This window comes from Oncorhynchus tshawytscha, linkage group LG17 (assembly GCF_018296145.1).
Source record: "Oncorhynchus tshawytscha isolate Ot180627B linkage group LG17, Otsh_v2.0, whole genome shotgun sequence".
NCBI classification, from domain to species: Eukaryota; Metazoa; Chordata; class Actinopteri; order Salmoniformes; family Salmonidae; genus Oncorhynchus; species Oncorhynchus tshawytscha.
The window spans coordinates 21489884-21512172 of record NC_056445.1 but is presented as its reverse complement, the minus strand read 5'-3'; the positions used below and the strand labels follow the sequence as shown (position 1 = coordinate 21512172).

At 40.8% G+C, this 22289-nt stretch overlaps 1 protein-coding gene across 1 annotated transcript in view; it reads left to right on the top strand.

Moving 5' to 3' along the window:
* Positions 1-7968: 7968 nt before the first annotated feature.
* Positions 7969-22289, top strand: part of LOC112217061 (myotrophin) — a 36215-nt gene continuing 21894 nt past the window's right edge. Inside the window, exon 1 of the mRNA XM_042300409.1 lies at positions 7969-8002. The gene's annotated coding sequence lies outside the window, so the exon portion shown is untranslated. The remainder of the gene's footprint in view (positions 8003-22289) is intronic.

Below are 22289 nucleotides of genomic sequence, written 5' to 3'. Positions count from 1 at the left end.
AGGAAGGGGCGAAGTGGGACTGTCCCCTCCCGTTGAAATCTGTCCACAAACACAGCGATAAGCAGAGCGATAAGCAGAACACCTGCCTTCCAGCCTTTGGGACGACTCCCATTGTTAGGGTGGAGACTAGACCATCTCGTCATTATATACAGTATATCTGGCGTCCCCCAGGAATGGAATGGGATTGTTACATGACAAAAAACACTCAAAAACGCTGCATATGTCCAACCCTGGTAAATGTTTTTACCTGGAACTAATCATCAATGCTGACAGAGGAGCAACAATGTGCACAAAGGGTTTTTTCAGGTGAAGTGCTACACTACACAGATTCCGAAGCTGACCCAAGCGTAATGCATCAAAGTAAGGAACTGTTTGGTCAGCAAGAATAAAACGGCTCTAATTTTCTGCATTATTTTTCCACCCCTTGTCTCTCAGGGCTGTAAAGCTGGTGCTGAAGTCTCTGAGGTGTTTACGCGAGGCAATTTCAGTTATTCACCACGAGGAGCGAGGAGGACGGGAGGAATACCAACCTCATCTGATACTCACCTGGGGCATGAGTCTGACTGCATTCCACACAAGTAATTACAATTATGCTAATCAATTGCACCATTAGGCCCGGAACAAACACACACACCTTCTATATAAACACACACCACATATACAGACACGCCCACTTGCACTCACACATGGTTTGGTATGTCACTCTCTAAATCCATAACAGTTAATAGTTACCTTTCCAAAATTGTAATCAGTAAAGTAACTTTTAGATTAACCAAACTCAGTAACGTAATCTGATTACTTTGTTACTTTTGGAGTACTTTCCCCTTAAGAGGCATTAGAAGAAGACAAAAAGGATCCATCAAACACTTTTGGTGTGTCATCATAGTGGTCACTGACTTGTGGTCAGACTCGCTCAGGTGGAACAAATTTAAAATTGCGCCTCTTTTCAATGTTTAATTGAATTGTATTCATAAAACAGAAAGGTGTCATGTTTTTTTTCTTCTCGCAAACATAATTTCTATATTGAAAGTAATCCAAGAAGTAATCATCTTGTTTTTCTAAAGTATCTGTAATCTGATTACAATATTTTTGCTGGTAACGTAACTCAGGATTTCCCAAACTGAGTCCTGGGTCCCCCGTGCACATTTAATTTTTGCCCTAGCACTACACAGCTGATTCAAATAAACAACTGATCATCAAGCTTTGATGATTTGAATCAGTTGTGCAGTGCTGGGGGTGGGGGTTGTTGGACCGTGTTTGGGAAACCCTGAGTTACGTAAAGAAAATTGGATGACATGTAACTGATCACATGTAATCAGTTATTCCCCAATCACACACACACACACACCATCAATCTTATCATCATCCTATGCAACTGATGAAATTAACAAGTGGTTAAAAATACTAGGCTATACATCTAGCACACAAGGACATAAGCGGGCAAATCATGGCCTCTCTAAAGGAGAAAGCTGAAAGTAGCCGCAATCTTCTCTCTTGTTTCTGATTTGGTTTCCTAGATTGGCTTGGGAAGGAGATTGAAACATGCAACTGGGTGGGAGGATGGGGGAGGTAATAGGTTTTGGACCAGGGCCTTATGAGACACAGGACAGGTGATGAATTGAGCACTCTCAAGGGGATTTGAGTGTGTGCAGGAGGCAGTGGAAGACCATGTCAGTAAGGCACCTCTGGATAGGGCAGAATAGCACAGGACTCAACATTAACCAGAATGAATACACACAACTATACAACATTTCATTTAGCATCTATGCCTAGTGATTGATGAGTGTAGTTACAGTACAAGTGGAGAAATAGATTGACAGCAGCCCTTGATGAAGTTTAAATCAATGTATTATATACCATGATGCAGCAACATTTCCATAAGCAATCACTCTCCCTGCTGCATAGTGATGCCTGTTGCAGGCCAGGACTGGTATGGCTCACAGCCTACAGCCTATAGTTTACAGCCTACAGCTTAATTTACAACCTACAGCCAATACAACCTACACCCTATGCAGCCTAAAGCCAGCAATGGCCAGGCCTACACATTCCCTCCTGCCTCCCGGAGCAACAGAGCGAGTGCTAATGAGGCCATCTTCCATTCATTTAATTTAGCATGGCCCATCCACGGAGCTCTACCTCCTTCTGCCATGCGGCTCCCAGCTGCTGGGTGATTAACCTGGGAGGAACTCTAAAGGATTATATGGTGAATACCACTGCCTGCATGGTCCATTACTGTGGAGGGCTGCCCAGGCACCCGCCCACCATTAGCCTCACTCAGCCAGCCTCTACGGCGGAACAACATTCAGCTGTGGCTCTCCTGTCTCACTCACGCACACACACACACACACACACACACACACACACACACACACAACCACCTACAATGTGCTTTTGCAGACCACATCACACACCACATACGCACAGACACACTCAAAATCAAATCAAATCAAATTTTATTTGTCACATACACATGGTTAGCAGATGTTAATGCGAGTGTAGCGAAATGCTTGTGCTTCTAGTTCCGACAATGCAGTAATAACGAGCAAGTAATCTAACTAACAATTCCAAAAAAAAAAAAAAAAAAAAAAAACTGTCATACACAGTGTAAGGGGATAAAGAATATGTACATAAGGATATATGAATGAGTGATGGTACAGAGCAGCATAGGCAAGATACAGTAGATGATATCGAGTACAGTAGATGATATCGAGTACAGTATATACATATGAGATAAGTATGTAAACCAAGTGGCATAGTTAAAGTGGCTAGTGATACATGTATTACATAAGGATGCAGTCGATGATATAGAGTACAGTATCAACGTATGCATATGAGATGAACAATGTAGGGTAAGTAACATTATATAAGGTAGCATTGTTTAAAGTGGCTAGTGATATATTTACATCATTTCCCATCAATTCCCATGATTAAAGTGGCTGGAGTAGAGTCAGTGTCATTGACAGTGTGTTGGCAGTAGCCACTCAATGTTAGTGGTGGCTGTTTAACAGTCTGATGGCCTTGAGATAGAAGCTGTTTTTCAGTCTCTCGGTCCCAGCTTTGATGCACCTGTACTGACCTCGCCTTCTGGATGGCAGCGGGGTGAACAGGCAGTGGCTCGGGTGGTTGATGTCCTTGATGATCTTTATGGCCTTCCTGTAGCATCGGGTGGTGTAGGTGTCCTGGAGGGCAGGTAGTTTGCCCCGGTGATGCGTTGTGCAGACCTCACTACCCTCTGGAGAGCCTTACGGTTGAGGGCGGTGCAGTTGCCATACCAGGCGGTGATACAGCCCGCCAGGATGCTCTCGATTGTGCATCTGTAGAAGTTTGTGAGTGCTTTTGGTGACAAGCCGAATTTCTTCAGCCTCCTGAGGTTGAAGAGGCGCTGCTGCGCCTTCCTCACGATGCTGTCTGTGTGAGTGGACCAATTCAGTTTGTCTGTGATGTGTATGCCGAGGAACTTAAAACTTGCTACCCTCTCCACTACTGTTCCATCGATGTGGATGGGGGTGTTCCCTCTGCTGTTTCCTGAAGTCCACAATCATCTCCTTAGTTTTGTTGACGTTGAGTGTGAGGTTATTTTCCTGACACCACACTCCAAGGGCCCTCACCTCCTCCCTGTAGGCCGTCTCGTCGTTGTTGGTAATCAAGCCTACCACTGTTGTGTCGTCCGCAAACTTGATGATTGAGTTGGAGGCGTGCATGGCCACGCAGTCGTGGGTGAACAGGGAGTACAGGAGAGGGCTCAGAACGCACCCTTGTGGGGCCCCAGTGTTGAGGATCAGCGGGGAGGAGATGTTGTTGCCTACTCTCACCACCTGGGGGCGGCCCGTCAGGAAGTCCAGTACCCAGTTGCACAGGGCGGGGTCGAGACCCAGGGTCTCGAGCTTGATGACGAGCTTGGAGGGTACTGTTGAATGGTGTTGAATGCCGAGCTGTAGACGATGAACAGCATTCTCACATAGGTATTCCTCTTGTCCAGATGGGTTACGGCAGTGTGCAGTGTGGTTGAGATTGCATCGTCTGTGGAACTATTTGGGCGGTAAGCAAATTGGAGTGGGTCAAGGGTGTCAGGTAGGGTGGAGGTGATATGGTCCTTGACTAGTCTCTCAAAGCACTTCATGATGACGGATGTGAGTGCTACGGGGCGGTAGTCGTTTAGCTCAGTTACCTTAGCTTTCTTGGGAACAGGAACAATGGTGGCCCTCTTGAAGCATGTGGGAACAGCAGACTGGTATAGGGATTGATTGAATATGTCCGTAAACACACCGGCCAGCTGGTCTGCGCATGCTCTGAGGGCGCGGCTGGGGATGCCGTCTGGGCCTGCAGCCTTGCGAGGGTTAACACGTTTAAATGTCTTACTCACTTCGGCTGCAGTGAAGGAGAGACCGCATGTTTCCGTTGCAGGCCGTGTCAGTGGCACTGTATTGTCCTCAAAGTGGGCAAAAAGTTATTTAGTCTGCCTGGGAGCAAGACATCCTGGTCCGTGACTGGGCTGGGTTTCTTCCTGTAGTCCGTGATTGACTGTAGACCCTGCCACATACCTCTTGTGTCTGAGCCGTTGAATTGAGATTCTACTTTGTCTCTGTACTGGCGCTTAGCTTGTTTGATAGCCTTGCGGAGGGAATAGCTGCACTGTTTGTATTCAGTCATGTTACCAGACACCTTGCCCTGATTAAAAGCAGTGGTTCGTGCCTTCAGTTTCACACGAATGCTGCCATCAATCCACGGTTTCTGGTTAGGGAATGTTTTAATCGTTGATATGGGAACGACATCTTCAACGCACGTTCTAATGAACTCGCACACCGTATCAGCGTATTCGTCAATGTTGTTGTCTGACGCAATACGAAACATCTCCCAGTCCACGTGATGGAAGCAGTCTTGGAGTGTGGAGTCAGCTTGGTCGGACCAGCGTTGGACAGACCTCAGCGTGGGAGCTTCTTGTTTTAGTTTCTGTCTGTAGGCAGGGATCAACAAAATGGAGTCGTGGTCAGCTTTTCCGAAAGGGGGCGGGGCAGGGCCTTATATGCGTCGCGGAAGTTAGAGTAACAATGATCCAGGGTCTTTCCACCCCTGGTTGCGCAATCGATATGCTGATAAAATTTAGGGAGTCTTGTTTTCAGATTAGCCTTGTTAAAATCCCCAGCTACAATGAATGCAGCCTCCGGATAAATCGTTTCCAGTTTGCAGAGAGTTAAATAAAGTTCGTTCAAAGCCATCGATGTGTCTGCTTGGGGGATATATACGGCTGTGATTATAATCGAAGAGAATTCTCTTGGTAGATAATGCGGTCTACATTTGATTGTGAGGAATTCTAAATCAGGTGAACAGAAGGATTTGAGTTCCTGTATGTTTCTTTCATCACACCATGTCACGTTAGTCATAAGGCATACGCCACCGCCCCTCTTCTTACCAGAAAGATGTTTGTTTCTGTCGGCGCGATGCGTGGAGAAACCCGCTGGCTGCACCGCTTCGGATTGCGTCTCTCCAGTTAGCCATGTTTCCGTGAAGCAAAGAACGTTACAGTCTCTGATGTCCCTCTGGAATGCTACCCTTGCTCGGATTTCATCAACCTTGTTGTCAAGAGACTGGACATTGGCAAGAAGAATGCTAGGGAGTGGTGCACGATGTGCCCGTCTCCGGAGTCTGACCAGAAGACCGCTTCGTTTCCCTCTTTTTCTGAGTCGTTTTTTTTTTGGTCGCTGCATGTGATCCACTCGGTTACACTGGTTGTAAGGCAGAACACAGGATCCGCATCGCGAAAAACATATTCTTGGTCGTACTGATGGTGAGTTGACGCTGATCTTATATTCAGTAGTTCTTCTCGGCTGTATGTAAAGAAACCTAAGATGACCTGGGGTACTAGTGTATGAAATAACACGTAAAAAAACAAAAAACTGCATAGTTTCCTAGGAACGCGAAGCGAGGCGGCCATCTCTGTCGGCGCCGGAAGTAAGACTCACGTCCACTCACATCTGGACTTCAGTAATGAACGTCTATGGTGGATCTGGGCGTTCCTTTATCTCCATTCTAATTTGACGGGGGGAATGTGTGTGTAAAAGTGCTATCACTCACCTCTAATTTATTTCTCATATCACTCTGACGGTATCTCATGATGATCATTCTTATTGCTGACGTGCTTTCAGCTCTAGTTGAACTATGCATTGATACATCACTGAGTCAGCATAGAGAGCGGTTCCTTTTCCTTAAAAGACAGCCCACTGGTTGAATCAACATTTTTTCCATGTCATTTCAACCCAAAATGAAATGTGATGTGGTTGAATCAATGTGGAAAACTGATCATCAACGTAAGAGAATATCATTTTTTTTCACCCAACCTAAATCCAATGGCAGGGTGAAATGTTTGGTTGATTTCACTTTGAATTCATGTTAGTTGACAACTCAACCAAATGTAAATTAAAATTAGACATTGAACGCCTTTGCCCAGTGGGAGGGGTCACCTTGGAATCATACGTGTTACGCTCGCCGTCGGAATGAGGAGACCAAGGTGCAGCGTGGTAAGTGTACATCTTTCTTTATTAGATGAACACCAAATATATATATATATATATATATATTATTATATATATTATATATATATTATAATTATTAGATCACTATATCACTATATATCACTATATATTATTATATATATATATATATTATATATATATATTATATATATATATATATATATATATATATATATATAAACGAACGTAACATTCTGCAGGCAACACAGTAACTATACAAAGTCAAGATCCCAATAATTAAGGTGAGAAAAAGGCGATAGACAGCTGCCTCTGATTGGGAACCATACCAGGCCAACATAGAAAATACAACATAGATTGCCCACCCTAGTCACACCCTGACCTAACCAAATAGAGAATAAAAAGGCTCTCTTAGGTCAGGGTGTGACAATACGATTAAACTAAACAGACCAGCTAGATCTACTGTCTCTATTATATTATGACAGACCAGCAAGATATACTGTCTCTATTATATTATGACAGACCAGCTAGATCTACTGTCTCTATTATATTATGACAGACCAGCTAGATGTTAAATAATCACTCTTATCACTGGTTTAGCATATTTGATGAGTCCCACGTGTCTGTGAAACATGTGGGAGCATTCATGTGCTCCCAATGTGAAACCAGTGAACAAACAACCGGAAGCTAAAAAGTGAGCAGTGTATACAGTCACACACACACACATATGTATATATAATTCATTTATAAGTCCAAAAATGGATGGAGCAACTAAGGATTCTAGCTTTAAAAATGCTAGGGTATACATCTAGCACAAAAGGACATAAGTGGGCAAATCATGGCCACACTAAAAGCAAACTCTCAATCGCAATCTTCTCTCTCTTGTTCCTGAATCGGTTTCCTAGATTGGCTTGGAAAGGAGATTGGAGTCATGAAACTGTTGATTAGAGGGGGGAGGGAACAGGGTTTGGACCAGGGCCTTATGAATAGGGCCAGGAGTTTCTGGACACAACTGTAGACACTGTGCTTTTACCGGTATTTACAGCGTTGTCCACTAGTATTGGCATAAGCTGTCTCTAATCAATCATTGTCTGGTTGTGCACGTGTGTTTGACGGGGGGATTGCCTAAGCCAGGGGAGGCATAGCTCTGCAAATCTTAATATCACAAAACATATTATTTGTTAGGGAATACTATTTGTAGATCAGTGTTACGGATACAGTTATCCTGTGTGTGTATCCTGTGTGTGTGTTTCTTTTCTCTCCTTCTCCCCTCACAGGTGAAAATCATCACTCCCCAATCAGACAACAATCATACATCAATCAGAAGACACACCTCCTCCTATTTCCTACCCTATCACAGTTCCTTTCCCTTGGTTTAAAACCCCCATCATTTGTTTGCTCTAGAGCTCAATCTCTCTGCAAATGCCATGTCTGTAGGTCTCTGTGTTTCACTCTCACTTTGTGTCTTTACCTCTCTTTTGTTTGAGCACCTCCATAGCACTTTGTCATCACCTGTGAGTATTGTTTTTTGGTTATGGTGTTTGTTTGTTGCTGGTGGGAAAAGGGGGAAACCAAGACAAGTCGCCCATGGGCATACACTACCCGTAGGTGAACTTTGTTAAATACACTAGTTAGAACTGGGCGGACCACCCACTGTATTTTTGGTTGGTTAGTTAGTTAGCGGTTGTTAAAGTAGGCTAGTCTAGCTTAGGGGTGTGTTTGTATATTTATTGTTTCTTTCCTTGGGTCCAGCTCAGCCCCTTTTCCTGCTCCCCCCCCATTACCGTGTGTTTATAAATAAACCTGTAGTTTGACGGTAGATTTCTGTTGTGGTTATTTCGTTCACACTTTTTTTTTTTTTTTTTTTTACTTTGTCACAATAATAATTTGCATGAGTTATGTTACGGGTCTCATTACCATCCCCCCCCCTAGACTGTCGGGCCAAAAGGGATTCGTAACAATCAGTGATCCTACACCTCACTTTGATCCTCTCCATCTGACTCGGAAGTTACTGTCGAGTTCCTCCCAGATTAATCACCCAGCAGCTGGAAGCCGCATAGGAGACGGAGGTGGAACCATGTGGGAAGGTTGACATTTATTGTCATGAGTCTTGTCATGGGAACAGAACTGATCGATTTCCCCTTAGATAGACCAGCTGCAAAGTCAAAATTGGAAATATTGTAAAAATGTATATACATTTTCTGTCTTTATTTATGGTTAGGGTTAGCAGTGTGGTTAAGGAAAGGGTTACGTTTAAATCGGATTTTATGACTTTGTAGCCTTTTTTTCTCTAGAGATAGGACAAAGTGTTTTTTGTTATTCTGAACATGTGCTCTTCATGACAGAATGTTAACATCAGGTGAAATACAATTATTTCCCCCACACTACTCAAAAAGCACCTGATTGGTGGACAAGGGTCACATTGGAAACTCACAATTAAACAAAATGCTAGGTAATAAGGGTGAATATTGACCACATTTGATGAATCTTACATGTCTGTGAAACATGTGGGAGCATTCATGTGCTCCCAATGTGAAACCAGTGAACAAACAACCTGAATTTAAAAACCCAGAAATTGAAAAGTGAATAGTGTAGATAGTCTGCCTGAGGTGATCTGTATCCCTTAGAAATCAGAAGTGATCTAATGTGTTGCTTAGCCCCTCTCCTTCACTTTGTGTTCCTGAGCCCCTAAAAAGCAAAGTTCAGAAGGCTGTGAATCGCTCTCTGTTCAGTCCCTTGCAACCTTGAGAAATCACCTGAAATCAACAATTCACAGGAGTGTGCTGTTTGCTCTTGCAAGGATCAGAGACAGACAATTCAAGATCTAGTATTGTGATTTTTTTTTTTTTTTTGCTGGATATCAAAGACCGTGAGCCTTCTGAGCTAGAGGACAGCAGTTACTCCATAACTCTGTGTATGCTCACCTCTGTCTTCTGTAGTCTCAGGCAAGGCAACTAAACAGGGTAGCTAATGTCAACCTACACTCTTAGGAAAAAGGCTGCTATCTAGAACCTTAATGGATTCTTCGACTGTCCCAATAGGAGATCCCTTTGAGGAACCCATTTTGGTTGCGGGTAGAACCCTTTTGGGTTCCAGGTAGAATCCTTTCTACAGAAGGATCAGAAACTCAGCAAAAAAAGAAACAGGACCCTGTCTTTCAAAGATAATTTGTAAAAATCCAAGTAACTTCACAGATCTTCATTGTAAAGGTTTTAAACGCTGTTTCCCATGCTTGTTCAATGAACCATAACCAATTAATAAACATGCACCTGTAGAACAGTCTTTAAGACCCTAATAGCTTTCAGACGGTAGGCAATTAAGTTCACAGTTATGAAAACTTAGGACACTAAAGAGGCCCTTCTACTGATTCTGAAAAACACCAAAAGAAAGATGCCCAGGGTCCCTGCTCATCTGCGTGACCGTACCTAAGGCATGCTGCAAGGAGGCATGAGGACTTGCAGATGTAGCCAGGGCAATAAATTGCGATGTCTGTACTGTGAGACACCTAAGACAGCGCTACAGGGAGACAGGATGGACAGCTGATCGACCTCGCAGAGGCAGAACAAGTGTAACAACACCTGCACAGAATCGGTACATCCGAACATCACACCTGCGGGACAGGTACAGGTGGTAACAACAACTGCCCGAGTTACACCAGGAACGCACAATCCCTCCATCAGTGCTCAGACTGTCCGCAATAGGCTGAGAGAGGCTGGACTGAGGGCTTGTAGGCCTTTTGTAAGGCAGGTCCTCACCAGACATCACCGGCAACAGCATCGCCTATGGGCACAAACCCATCGTCGCTGGACCAGACAGGACTGGCAAAAAGTGCTCTTTACTGATGAGTTGCAGTTTTGTCTCACCAGGGGTGATGGTCGGATTCGCGTTTATCATCGAAGGAATGAGCGATACTCCGAGGCATGTACTCTGGAGCGGGATCGATTTGGAGGTGGAGGGTCAGTCATGGTCTGGAGCGGTGTGTCACTGCATCATCAGACTGAGCTTGTTGTCATTGCAAGCAATCTCAACACTGTGCGTTAAAGGGAAGACATCCTTCTCCCTCATGTGGTACCCTTCCTGCAGGCTCATCCTGACATGACCCTCCAGCATGACAATGCCACCAGCCATACTGCTCGTTCTGTGCATGATATCCTGCAAGACAGTAATGTCAGAGTTCTGCCATGGCCAGCGAGGAGCCCGGATCTCAATCCCATTGAGCATGTCTGGGAACTGTTGTATTGGAGGGTGAGGGCTAGGGCCATTCCCCCCAGAAATGTCCGGCAACTTCCAGGTGCCTTGGTGGAAGTGTGGGGTAACATCTCACAGCAAGAATTGGCAAATCTGGTGGAGTCCATGAGGTGGTGATGCACTGCAGTACTTAATGCAGCTGGTGGCCACACCAGATACTGACTGCTACTTTTGATTGTGACCCCCGCCTTTGTTCAGGGACACATTGTTCCATTTCTGTTAGTCAAATGTTGTGGAACTTGTTCAGTTTATGTCTCAGTTGTTGAATCTTGTTATGTTCATACAAATATTTACACATGATAAGTTTGCTAAATATAAACGCAGTTGACAGTAAGAGGATGTTTCTTTTTTTGCTGAGTTTCTATAGAACCCAAAAGGATTCTACCTGGAACCCAAAAGGGTTATCCTACGGGGACAACTAAAGAACACTTTTTTTCTAAGTGTAGCAATACTCATAATGATGAATTGCTGTCTAATTGTGCGGCTGGAGATTGCATAGATTTTCTGACCAGACTTATCACAAGTGAAGTCTATGTCTCACAAGCTGTGAAAGATAAGGAACCATATTAATAGGGTGGCTTTGTGGTGAACAACCTGAACAGGGAAATGCATGGTAAATGTTTTTAGATTGCCCAACCTTGATTAAGTATGAAGAGAAACAGTTGTTCTATCTTCCGGTAACGTTCCCTCGATCCCTCTTTGAGAGGGAAATCTAAACATGCAGAAACATTTTGCTAAAGTGTTTGGAAGTTTTTATTCACCTAATCCCATTCATTTTCCCCTTCTGTCTCTAACTCTAAACTTGGAGGCAGAAATTGGATGATTTCCATTGGCACTCGAGTGAGACGCTTTTTCACAAGGCACTGCTAATCTCCCAGACCTCCCTCTGTTTAACTCATCCTGTGACATATTGACAGAGGGATTTCTCCATTCATTACTGTGTTAGAACAAATCATCTAACTTGACTCATTCTGTAAATGGAATATACGTCAATTGAATAATTCTTCATCTATTAGACATTATCAAGTATTACCATATTTTCACTTATATAGATATTGGCTAATGTATTTTACTGTGGGCCCAAGTAGTTCGTATAATCAGCATGATCAACACGATTTCCCTCAGTCCATGACCGGTACATTGAAGTAGTTATCAACCTTACATTGAGTAGTTTCTGTTGGTTTAACCTACAGTACATACAAATGTGTGGTACATTAGTACAACCTCTATTGCAACTCTATGTGTTCTGTCCCCTCCCCCCTCCACACCCTCTACAGTGCTAGATAATACAGTTGTCACATCCTATAAACAGCCACATCGACAACGTGCAGCACAAACCCTCAGTCGGGGCCGTTTAGGGGTGACCAGGGGCAGCCAATGGCATGACAGGGCTAGCTGAGGGATGGATGATGGGACGAAGTACTGCTTGATGGGAGCGGGGGCGGATGATAAAAGGTTATAGGGGTTAACTCTGGACAGAGGACATGCACTGTACAGAATATTTGCTATGTAGTTGTACATTATATTTACTATGTAGTTGCAGCTGTTCAGTATTTTTACTATGTAGTTGAGCAGTATTTTTACTATGTAGTTGTACAGTATATTTACTATGTAGTTATAGCTGTACAGTATTTTTACTATGTAGTTGTACAGTATTTTTACTATGTAGTTGTACAGTATTTTTACTATGTAGTTGTACAGTATATTTACTATGTAGTTGTACAGTATATTTACTATGTAGTTATAGCTGTACAGTATATTTACTATGTAGTTCAGTATATTTACTATGTAGCTGTACAGTATATTTACTATGTAGCTGTACAGTATTTTTGCTATGTAGTTGTACAGTATATTTACTATGTAGTTGTACAGTATATTTACTATGTAGTTGTACAGTATATTTACTATGTAGTTGTACAGTATATTTACTATGTAGTTGTACAGTATATTTACTATGTAGTTGTACAGTATATTTACTATGTAGTTGTACAGTATATTTACTATGTAGTTGTACAGTATATTTACTATGTAGCTGTTCATTATTTTTACTATGTAGTTGTACAGTATATTTACTATGTAGTTGTACATTATATTTACTATGTAGTTGTACAGTATATTTACTATGTAGTTATAGCTGTACAGTATATTTACTATGTAGTTGTTCAGTATATTTACCATGTAGCTGTACAGTATATTTACTATGTAGCTGTACAGTATATTTACTATGTAGTTGTACAGTATATTTACTATGTAGTTGTACATTATATTTACTCTGTAGTTGTAGCTGTTCATTATTTTTACTATGTAGTTGTACAGTATATTTACTATGTAGTTGTACAGTATATTTACTATGTAGTTGTTCAGTATATTTACTATGTAGTTGTACAGTATATTTACTATGTAGTTGTACATTATATTTACTATGTAGTTATAGCTGTACAGTATTTTTACTATGTAGTTGTACAGTATTTTTACTATGTAGTTGTACAGTATTTTTACTATGTAGTTGTACAGTATATTTACTATGTAGTTGTACAGTATATTTACAGCTGTACAGTATATTTACTATGTAGTTCAGTATATTTACTATGTAGCTGTACAGTATTTTTGCTATGTAGTTGTACAGTATATTTACTATGTAGTTGTACAGTATATTTACTATGTAGTTGTACAGTATATTTACTATGTAGTTGTACAGTATATTTACTATGTAGTTGTGTAGTTGTACATAGTATATTTACTATGTAGCTGTACAGTATTTTTACTATGTAGTTGTACAGTATATTTACTATGTAGTTGTACAGTATATTTACTATGTAGTTGTACAGTATATTTACTATGTAGTTGTACAGTATATTTACTATGTAGTTGTACAGTATATTTACTATGTAGCTGTACAGTATATTTACTATGTAGTTGTACAGTATATTTACTATGTAGTTGTACAGTATATTTACTATGTAGCTGTACAGTATATTTACTATGTAGTTGTACAGTATATTTACTATGTAGCTGTTCATTATTTTTACTATGTAGTTGTACAGTATATTTACTATGTAGTTGTACATTATATTTACTATGTAGTTGTACAGTATATTTACTATGTAGTTATAGCTGTACAGTATATTTACTATGTAGTTGTTCAGTATATTTACCATGTAGCTGTACAGTATATTTACTATGTAGCTGTACAGTATATTTACTATGTAGTTGTACAGTATATTTACTATGTAGCTGTACAGTATTTTTACTATGTAGTTGTACAGTATATTTACTATGTAGTTGTACATTATATTTACTCTGTAGTTGTAGCTGTTCATTATTTTTACTATGTAGTTGTACAGTATATTTACTATGTAGTTGTACATTATATTTACTCTGTAGTTGTAGCTGTTCATTATTTTTACTATTTAGTTGTACATTATATTTACTATGTAGTTGTACAGTATATTTACTATGTAGTTGTTCAGTATATTTACTATGTAGTTGTACAGTATATTTACTATGTAGCTGTACAGTATTTTTACTATGTAGTTGTACAGTATATTTACTATGTAGTTGTACATTATATTTACTCTGTAGTTGTAGCTGTTCATTATTTTTACTATGTAGTTGTACAGTATATTTACTATGTAGTTGTACATTATATTTACTCTGTAGTTGTAGCTGTTCATTATTTTTACTATTTAGTTGTACATTATATTTACTATGTAGTTGTACAGTATATTTACTATGTAGTTGTTCAGTATATTTACTATGTAGTTGTACAGTATATTTACTATGTAGTTGTACAGTATATTTACTATGTAGTTGTACAGTATATTTACTATGTAGTTGTAGCTGTTCATTATTTTTACTATGTAGTTGTACAGTATATTTACTATGTAGTTGTACATTATATTTACTATGTAGTTGTACATTATATTTACTATGTAGTTGTACAGTATATTTACTATGTAGTTGTAGCTGTTCATTATATTTACTATGTAGTTGTACATTATATTTACTATGTAGTTGTACAGTATATTTACTATGTAGTTGTACAGTATATTTACTATGTAGTTGTACAGTATATTTACTATGTAGTTGTACAGTATATTTACTATGTAGTTGTACATTATATTTACTATGTAGTTGTACAGTATATTTACTATGTAGTTGTACAGTATATTTACTATGTAGCTGTACAGTATTTTTACTATGTAGCTGTACATTATATTTACTCTGTAGTTGTAGCTGGTCATTATTTTTACTATGTAGTTGATACGACTCCCTTTTGGCCCGACAGTCTAGGGGGATGGTAATGAGACCCGTAACATATCTCATGCAAATTATTATTGTGACAAAGTAAAAGTGTGAATGAAATAACCACGACAACAGAAATCTACCGTCAAACTCCAGGTTTATTTATAAACACACGGTAATGATGGGGGGAGCAGGAAAAGGGGCTGAGCTGGACCCAAGGAAAGAAACAATAAATATACAAAAACACCCCTAAGCTAGACTAGCCTACTTTAACAACCGCTAACTAACAAAATACAGTGGGTGGTCCGCCCAGTTCTAACTAGTGTATTTAACAAAGTTTACCTACGGGTAGTGTATGCCCATGGGCGACTTGTCTTGTTTCCCCCTTTTTCCACCAGCAACAAACAAACACCATAACCAAAACAATACTCACAGGGGATGACAAAGTGCTATGGAGGTGCTCAAACAAAAGAGAGGTAAAGACACAAAGTGAGAGTGAAACACAGAGACCTACAGACATGGCATTTGCAGAGAGATTGAGCTCTAGAGCAAACAAATGATGGGGGTTTTAAACCAAGGGAAAGGAACTGTGATAGGGTAGGAAATAGGAGGAGGTGTGTCTTCTGATTGATGATTGATTGTTGACTGATTGGGGAGTGATGATTTGCACCTGTGAGGGGAGAAGGAGAGAAAAGAAACACACACACACACACACACACACACACACACACACACACACACACACACACACACACACACACAGGATAACTGTATCCGTAACAATAGTTGTACAGTATATTTACTATGTAGTTGTACATTATTTTTACTATGTAGTTGTACAGTATATTTACTATGTAGTTGTACAGTATATTTCCTATGTAGTTGTTCAGTATATTTACTATGTAGTTGTACAGTATATTTACTATGTAGTTGTACAGTATATTTACTATGTAGTTGTACAGTATATTTACTATGTAGTTGTACAGTATATTTACTATGTAGTTGTTCAGTATATTTCCCATGTAGTTGTTCAGTATATTTCCTATGTAGTTGTTCAGTATATTTCCTATGTAGTTGTACAGTATTTTTACTGTATTTTTACTATGTAGTTGTACAATAGTTGTAAATATGTTATGAGATAGCGTTGTTGACTTTATTCCAAACGTTGTAGATGTATGCAGCCAGAACACACTGCTCCTCTGGGGACACAACACCCCTCTTCTAGTGAAGTGAACTTGGGTGAATCTTAACATTTACATTTCAGTCATTTAGCAGATGCTCTTATTCAGAGCAATTCCGGTTAAGGGCCTTGCTCAAGGGCAAATCAACAGATTTTTCAACTAGTTGGGTCTGGAATTTGAACCAGTGACCTTTTGGTTACTGACCTAATGCTCTTAACCATTAAGCTACCTGTCGCCCCTAAAATCTAAACAAACCATTGGAATCCACTTCTCTACATCTTTGAATGAGAGTAACTGTTGCTGTGTGCTACATAATTCCAACGGTTGGAATGCAGTTTGAATTACACCGTGGCGGCTTTGTAGACAGGGTCCCGTCCAGGAGCCTTCTTATTTTCTCCCCACCCACACAGCCACGCTCCCATGTGGAGTGGAAGTATAGGAGTATCTAAGGCCTGACCTCGAGAGTGAGGCAGAAGCTGGAGTCAGACAGCAGCCGTCCACCCGCAGTTCCATATTTCCACTGCCTTTAATAGATGCAGAGATTCAGATATGGTCAAAGGTCAGACACGGTCAGTACAGAACATGTTCCCGCCACACTGTTGATGATGATCTCTGGTCTCTGAGTGGTTTCACCGTTTTACAATGGCCTGCTTTTTATGAACCTGTCAGTCAGTCAGCTTTATATACGTAAAGAGAACATGCTTTTAGAACTTCCCAGTGTTGCTCCTGGCAAACTATTTTCAGAGTGAAGCCTTTTATCACCTTGTTATTCATTTCATAAAGTTAATGAGATCGCACAGTACATTAAAATGATACGCCATTAAGTTGATTCAAATGTATTATTGGTTATTCATCAGGTGCTTGGGGAAATGTAGCGTGGATTACATGTGGTGTGAAGCTGATGTGGAGAGGAAGACGGATATAGATTTATATACATCTGATTTTAATGGTTTAGAATTGCAACTAATATGCAGCAAGCAGCATTAAACTGATATGCATTAAAGGCTCTTTCTACCACAGGAGGTTGGTAGCACCTTAATTGGGGAGAACGGGCTTGTGGTTATGGCTTGAGTGGAATAAGTGGAAAGGTATCAAATACATCAAACACATGGTTTCCTGGTGTTAAATACCATTCCATTTGCTTCGTTCCGGCCATGATTATGAGCTGTCCTCCCCTCAGCAGCCTCCTGTGCTTTCTACAAATTGCTAAACTGTCTCCTAAAGCTAGAATCCATAGTTGCTAAATATATTATAAATTAATGATACATACCCATTGATTGTTGAAGAATATAACTTATAAATGCCTCATGAGCTTAGTTCAACTGTTGTACCCCATCAGATCCCAGATCCCAAAATATAACTTGTTGTACTTCAATGTTTGTAACACTGTAAATGTAAAAAAAACACCATATAACTTCAAAAGATATTAAAACTATAGTTTTGATATCATGGATGCGCAGTCCTTAGTATCCCATAGCTCTGTCTAGGAATTTGAGATGTATTACATTGCTCCAAGCCCATCCCACTGTTTTTTTTTAGAAAATCAAAACAGAGGCGGGGAGTCACTTTGTTATTGTTTCAATCAAGGATTCTAGCTTTAATATGTAACGAGACTGATGATAGTACTGTTGAACCATGCTGTCATACTGTACGGGTGCTGTTGTGCACTCCAGAAACAATGCTTTGGTTGTGCAGAGGGGAAGGGAAAGCATATAAGCCCCAAACTTCCTCTTCTCTCAATATACACAGTATCTTCCTCTTCCCTTTATTACTTTTCCAATCTGCATTTTGATTCATTCTAAAAACACGCCAAAGAGAAAACAGAACTATATTATGCAACTGTCGTATCAAAACTTTACAAAATGTGAAGCCGCAAGACCAGATGCTGCCTCTCTTCATCATAATTTATTTCACTCCTCAACATCAGAAACTGATTAGAGTTCGTATGGAATATCTTTGGGTATAAATGGTTTGCAAGGTTTCAGCATGCTAGTCTATATCAATCATGGTCAGCTGATTACTTTTGAGGGTGACTTAATGTAAATGTTCTCTGCGGAATTCTGTGCACCGCAAAATGGAAGCAAGTTGAAGGCTAAAGCGAACACTGATACAGAAAATCTGTGGTTACATAAACAATTATCAAGCGTTTATATAAAATCACTTAAATCCCTTCATAAAATCATATAATTTACAAGTGCAATCTCTGTCAATTAACATTTTCATTAAATCAATGTTCCAAATAAGTAAGGCTGTATAATTAAGCAATAAGGCACAACTCATCGCGGAGACACAGATCTAAGCCATGGTATATTGGCCATATCCCACAAACCCCCGAGGTGCCTTATTGCTATTATAAACTGGTTACCAACGTTACTAGAGCAGTGAAAATAAACGTTTTGTAATAGCCGTGGTATACGGTCTGATATACCACGATGGCGGCCAATCGGCATTCAGGGCTCGAACCACCCAGTTTATAATCATGTATATAATGTATATAATCATGAAGCACAATGTTATTGTAGTATTTGTCCATTTGTAGTCTGTCTCTGTCTCTGTCTATGCTATGCAGTGATGTCATTGTGTTGGGATCTCCCTGGCTGCTGTATGAACCCGGCACGGTCTGTCTCACTAATCATCAGCCAGTTAGCATTGACAAGACTGATAGAGATGGATTACTGCAACATGGTCAGCACATGGATTACCTGTCAGTACTCTGACTAGCTGACCGAGCTGGAGAGTTGGAGATGCTCTTATAGGTATCAGAGCTTGACAGAAAGCTGGAGATGAGTTTGCTATGTGGGGCAGACAGAAGAAGAGAGAGGAAATAAAAGAAGCAGGCCAGACAGAAGAAGAGAGAGGAAATAAATGAAGAGTAGTAAGAGCGGAGGAGAAGGAGGAGGAGGAGGAGGAGGAGGAGGAGGGAGGAAGATAAGGAGAGCATGTAGGGTGAACTAGACCTCATCCATACCATTCAATTTACCATGTGGCACACTTTAATATTTTTCACCTTCATGTTTAATTCAAACGTTCTGAAATGAGAATGAATGGCCTTGCCTGGGAGGAGAGAAAGCTGCTTAGTTGTCAAGGTTTTTGGACACGGTCTCTGAAAATGCGATCTTTAATTAATGAGATTCTTCTCCAACTTTTCTTTATCTTTGCAGTGCGATAGAAAACTACTGCCTGGTCACTAGCAAGACAACTAAAGAGGACGTGCAGTCGTGGCCAAAAGATTTGAGAAAGCCACAAATATTAATTTCCACAAAGTTTGCTGCTTCAGTGTCTTTAGATATTTTTTGTCAGATGTTACTATGGAATACTGAAGTGTAATTACAAGCATTTCATAAGTGTCAGGCTTTTATTGACAATTACAAGAAGTTGATGCAAAGAGTCAATATTTGCAGTGTTGACCCTTCTTTTTCAAGACCTCTGCAATCCGCCCTGGCATGCTGTCAATTAACTTCTGAGCCACATCCTGACTAATGGCAGCCCATTCTTGCAAAATCAAAGCTTGGAGTTTGTCAGAATTTGTGGGGTTTTGTTTGTCCACCTGCCTCTTGAGGATTGACCACAAGTTCTCAATGGGATTAAGGTCTTAGGGAGTTTATTGGCCAAGGACCCAAAAAATCCCCGAGACACTTAGTTATCACTTTTGCCTTATGGCAAGGTGCTCCATCTTGCTGGAAAAGGCATTGTTCATCACCAAACTGTTCCTGGATGGTTGAGAGAAGTTGCTCTCGGAGGATGTGTTGGTACCATTCTTTATTCATGGCTGTGTTCTCAGGCAAAATTGTGAGTGAGCCCACTCCCTTGGCTGTGAAGCAACCCCGCACATGAATGGTCTCAGGATGCTTTACTGTTGGCATGACACAGGACTGATGGTAGCACTCACCTCGTCTTCTCCGGACAATCTTTTTTCCGGATACCCCAAACAATCGGAAAGGGGATTCATCAGAGAAAATGACTTTACCCCAGTCCTCAGCAGTCCAATCCCTGTACCTTTTGCAGAATATCAGTCTGTCCCTGATGTTTTCCTGGAGAGAAGTGGCTTCTTTGCTGCCTTTCTTGACACCAGGCCATCCTCCAAAAGTCTTCACCTCACTGTGCATGCAGATGCACTCACACCTGCCTGCTGCGATTCCTGAGCAAGCTCTGTACTGGTGGTGCCCCGATTCCACAGCTGAATCGACTTTAGTAGACGGTCCTGGCATTTGCTGGACTTTCTTGGGCACACTGAAGCTTTCTTCACAACAATTGAACCGCTCTCTTTGAAGTTCTTGATGATCTGATAAATGGTTGATTTAGGTGCAATATTACTGCCAGCAATATCCTTGCCTGTGAAGCCCTTTTTGTGCAAAGAAATGATGATGACACATGTTTCCTTGCAGGTAACCATGGTTGACAGAGGAAGAACAATCATTCCAAGCACCACCCTCCTTTTGAAGCTTCCAGTCTGTTATTCGAACTCAATCACCATGACTGGAGTGATCTCCAGCCTTGTCCTCATCAACACTCACACCTGTGTTAACGAGAGAATCACTGACATGCTGCCAGCTGGTCCTTATGTGGCAGGGCTGAAATGCAGTGGAAATGTTTGGGGGATTCAGTTCATTTGCATGGCAAAGAGGGACTTTGCAATTAATTGCAATTCATCTGATCACTCTTCATAACATTCTGGAGTAAATGCAAATTGCCATCATACGAACTGAGGCAGCAGACTTTGTGAAAATTAATATTTGTGTCATTCTCAACTTTTGGCCACGACTGTACTAGAAAATAAGTTCAATATCAGTTTCACAGATCATTTAAGATAGAACTGAAAATAGGGTATTATTCATTGTTTTGAGAGAGAAAATATATATTTAAAATTTTGCCTCGCATTCTATTGGAAATGGGTTCATATTTTTGCTGCCTTGGGATTGTTTTACCAAAGTGAAAAATGGAGGTGCCATATACTGTCAAATCTGTAGGAAGAAATTGTGTTACACTCCATTCCTCAAAATCAATGCAGCATCTAGAGATGTGACAGAAAAGTGCATGTCCTAACTTTACTCTCCCTTTAGAGTTCCGCCCTCAAATTAATTTTGAATATGGTGCCAATCCATCTACGTTTACTTCTTAGTCCAGCAATCTTCAGGCTTTATTGTCTATAATAAGGTGGGATGTCCTGTAAATCATCTGCTTTAAAGTGTGATGTGATGTGATTATAATCAGCAGGCTTACTAGCCAATGATAATTACGTTAGCACATTGAAATGTTCCCTTCAATCCTCATTAGGTATTGCAGTGGGGACATTTCAAAGGAACACAACAGCACCCAAGAACATTGATTTGAGTTTTAACCAGCCATCAACATTCTGTATATCGGCCTGCTGCTCTTATATACTGCACTGTATGAACTTTAGATCACCCCATGGTGACTAATTTGAGGCATGTATGAGACATTAGCATGCCAAGCAGGGGAATGTAGGGAGTAATGGCCTATGTCCTCATCCCCATGTGGCGAATAGATACTCCAACCCATACTCTGGAGAGTTTATTACAAACACATAAAACAGTTTTAATGGCCACCCTGAGCCTCTCCTCAGACAAGCAGTGTGTGCATGGTACATCTACCAGGCTTAGAAGAGTGGGGGGGACGGGGGAAGATGCTGGGCTGCAGGCAGGGCGTTGGAAGAGAGAAGAGGAGAGTTAGAGAATTTCATTACCTTTATTTTTATCCCCAGTGTAGAGCCCTATTGAATTTTCTCCAAATGGCAACTTTTATAGTCACTTTTTGTCTGCTGGCCGGGTTTGTTTTTGCTCCAGAGTGCTTATTTGATGTAATAATAGTGCTACAAACAGCCATTCATCACAGAGAGAGCGGGAGAGAGGGAGAAATAAAGCCATTTGATAACGTAGGTTGAGAGGGGGGGGGGTAGTAGAGGGTGGAATATAGATGTGCAGGTCTTCCTGCTAGGGAGGCTAGAGACTATGCCATGAGGAAGATCTAGATTGCATACTTCCCGTTTCTTCTCTCTCCTCATCTCCTTCTGAAAACCCATTGGACGAGAAGGTCAGAGGGGAGGGACCTCTGCCTTTCTCATCCAATGGGTTTAGAGATGGAGATGAGGATCTGAGGAGCATGCAAT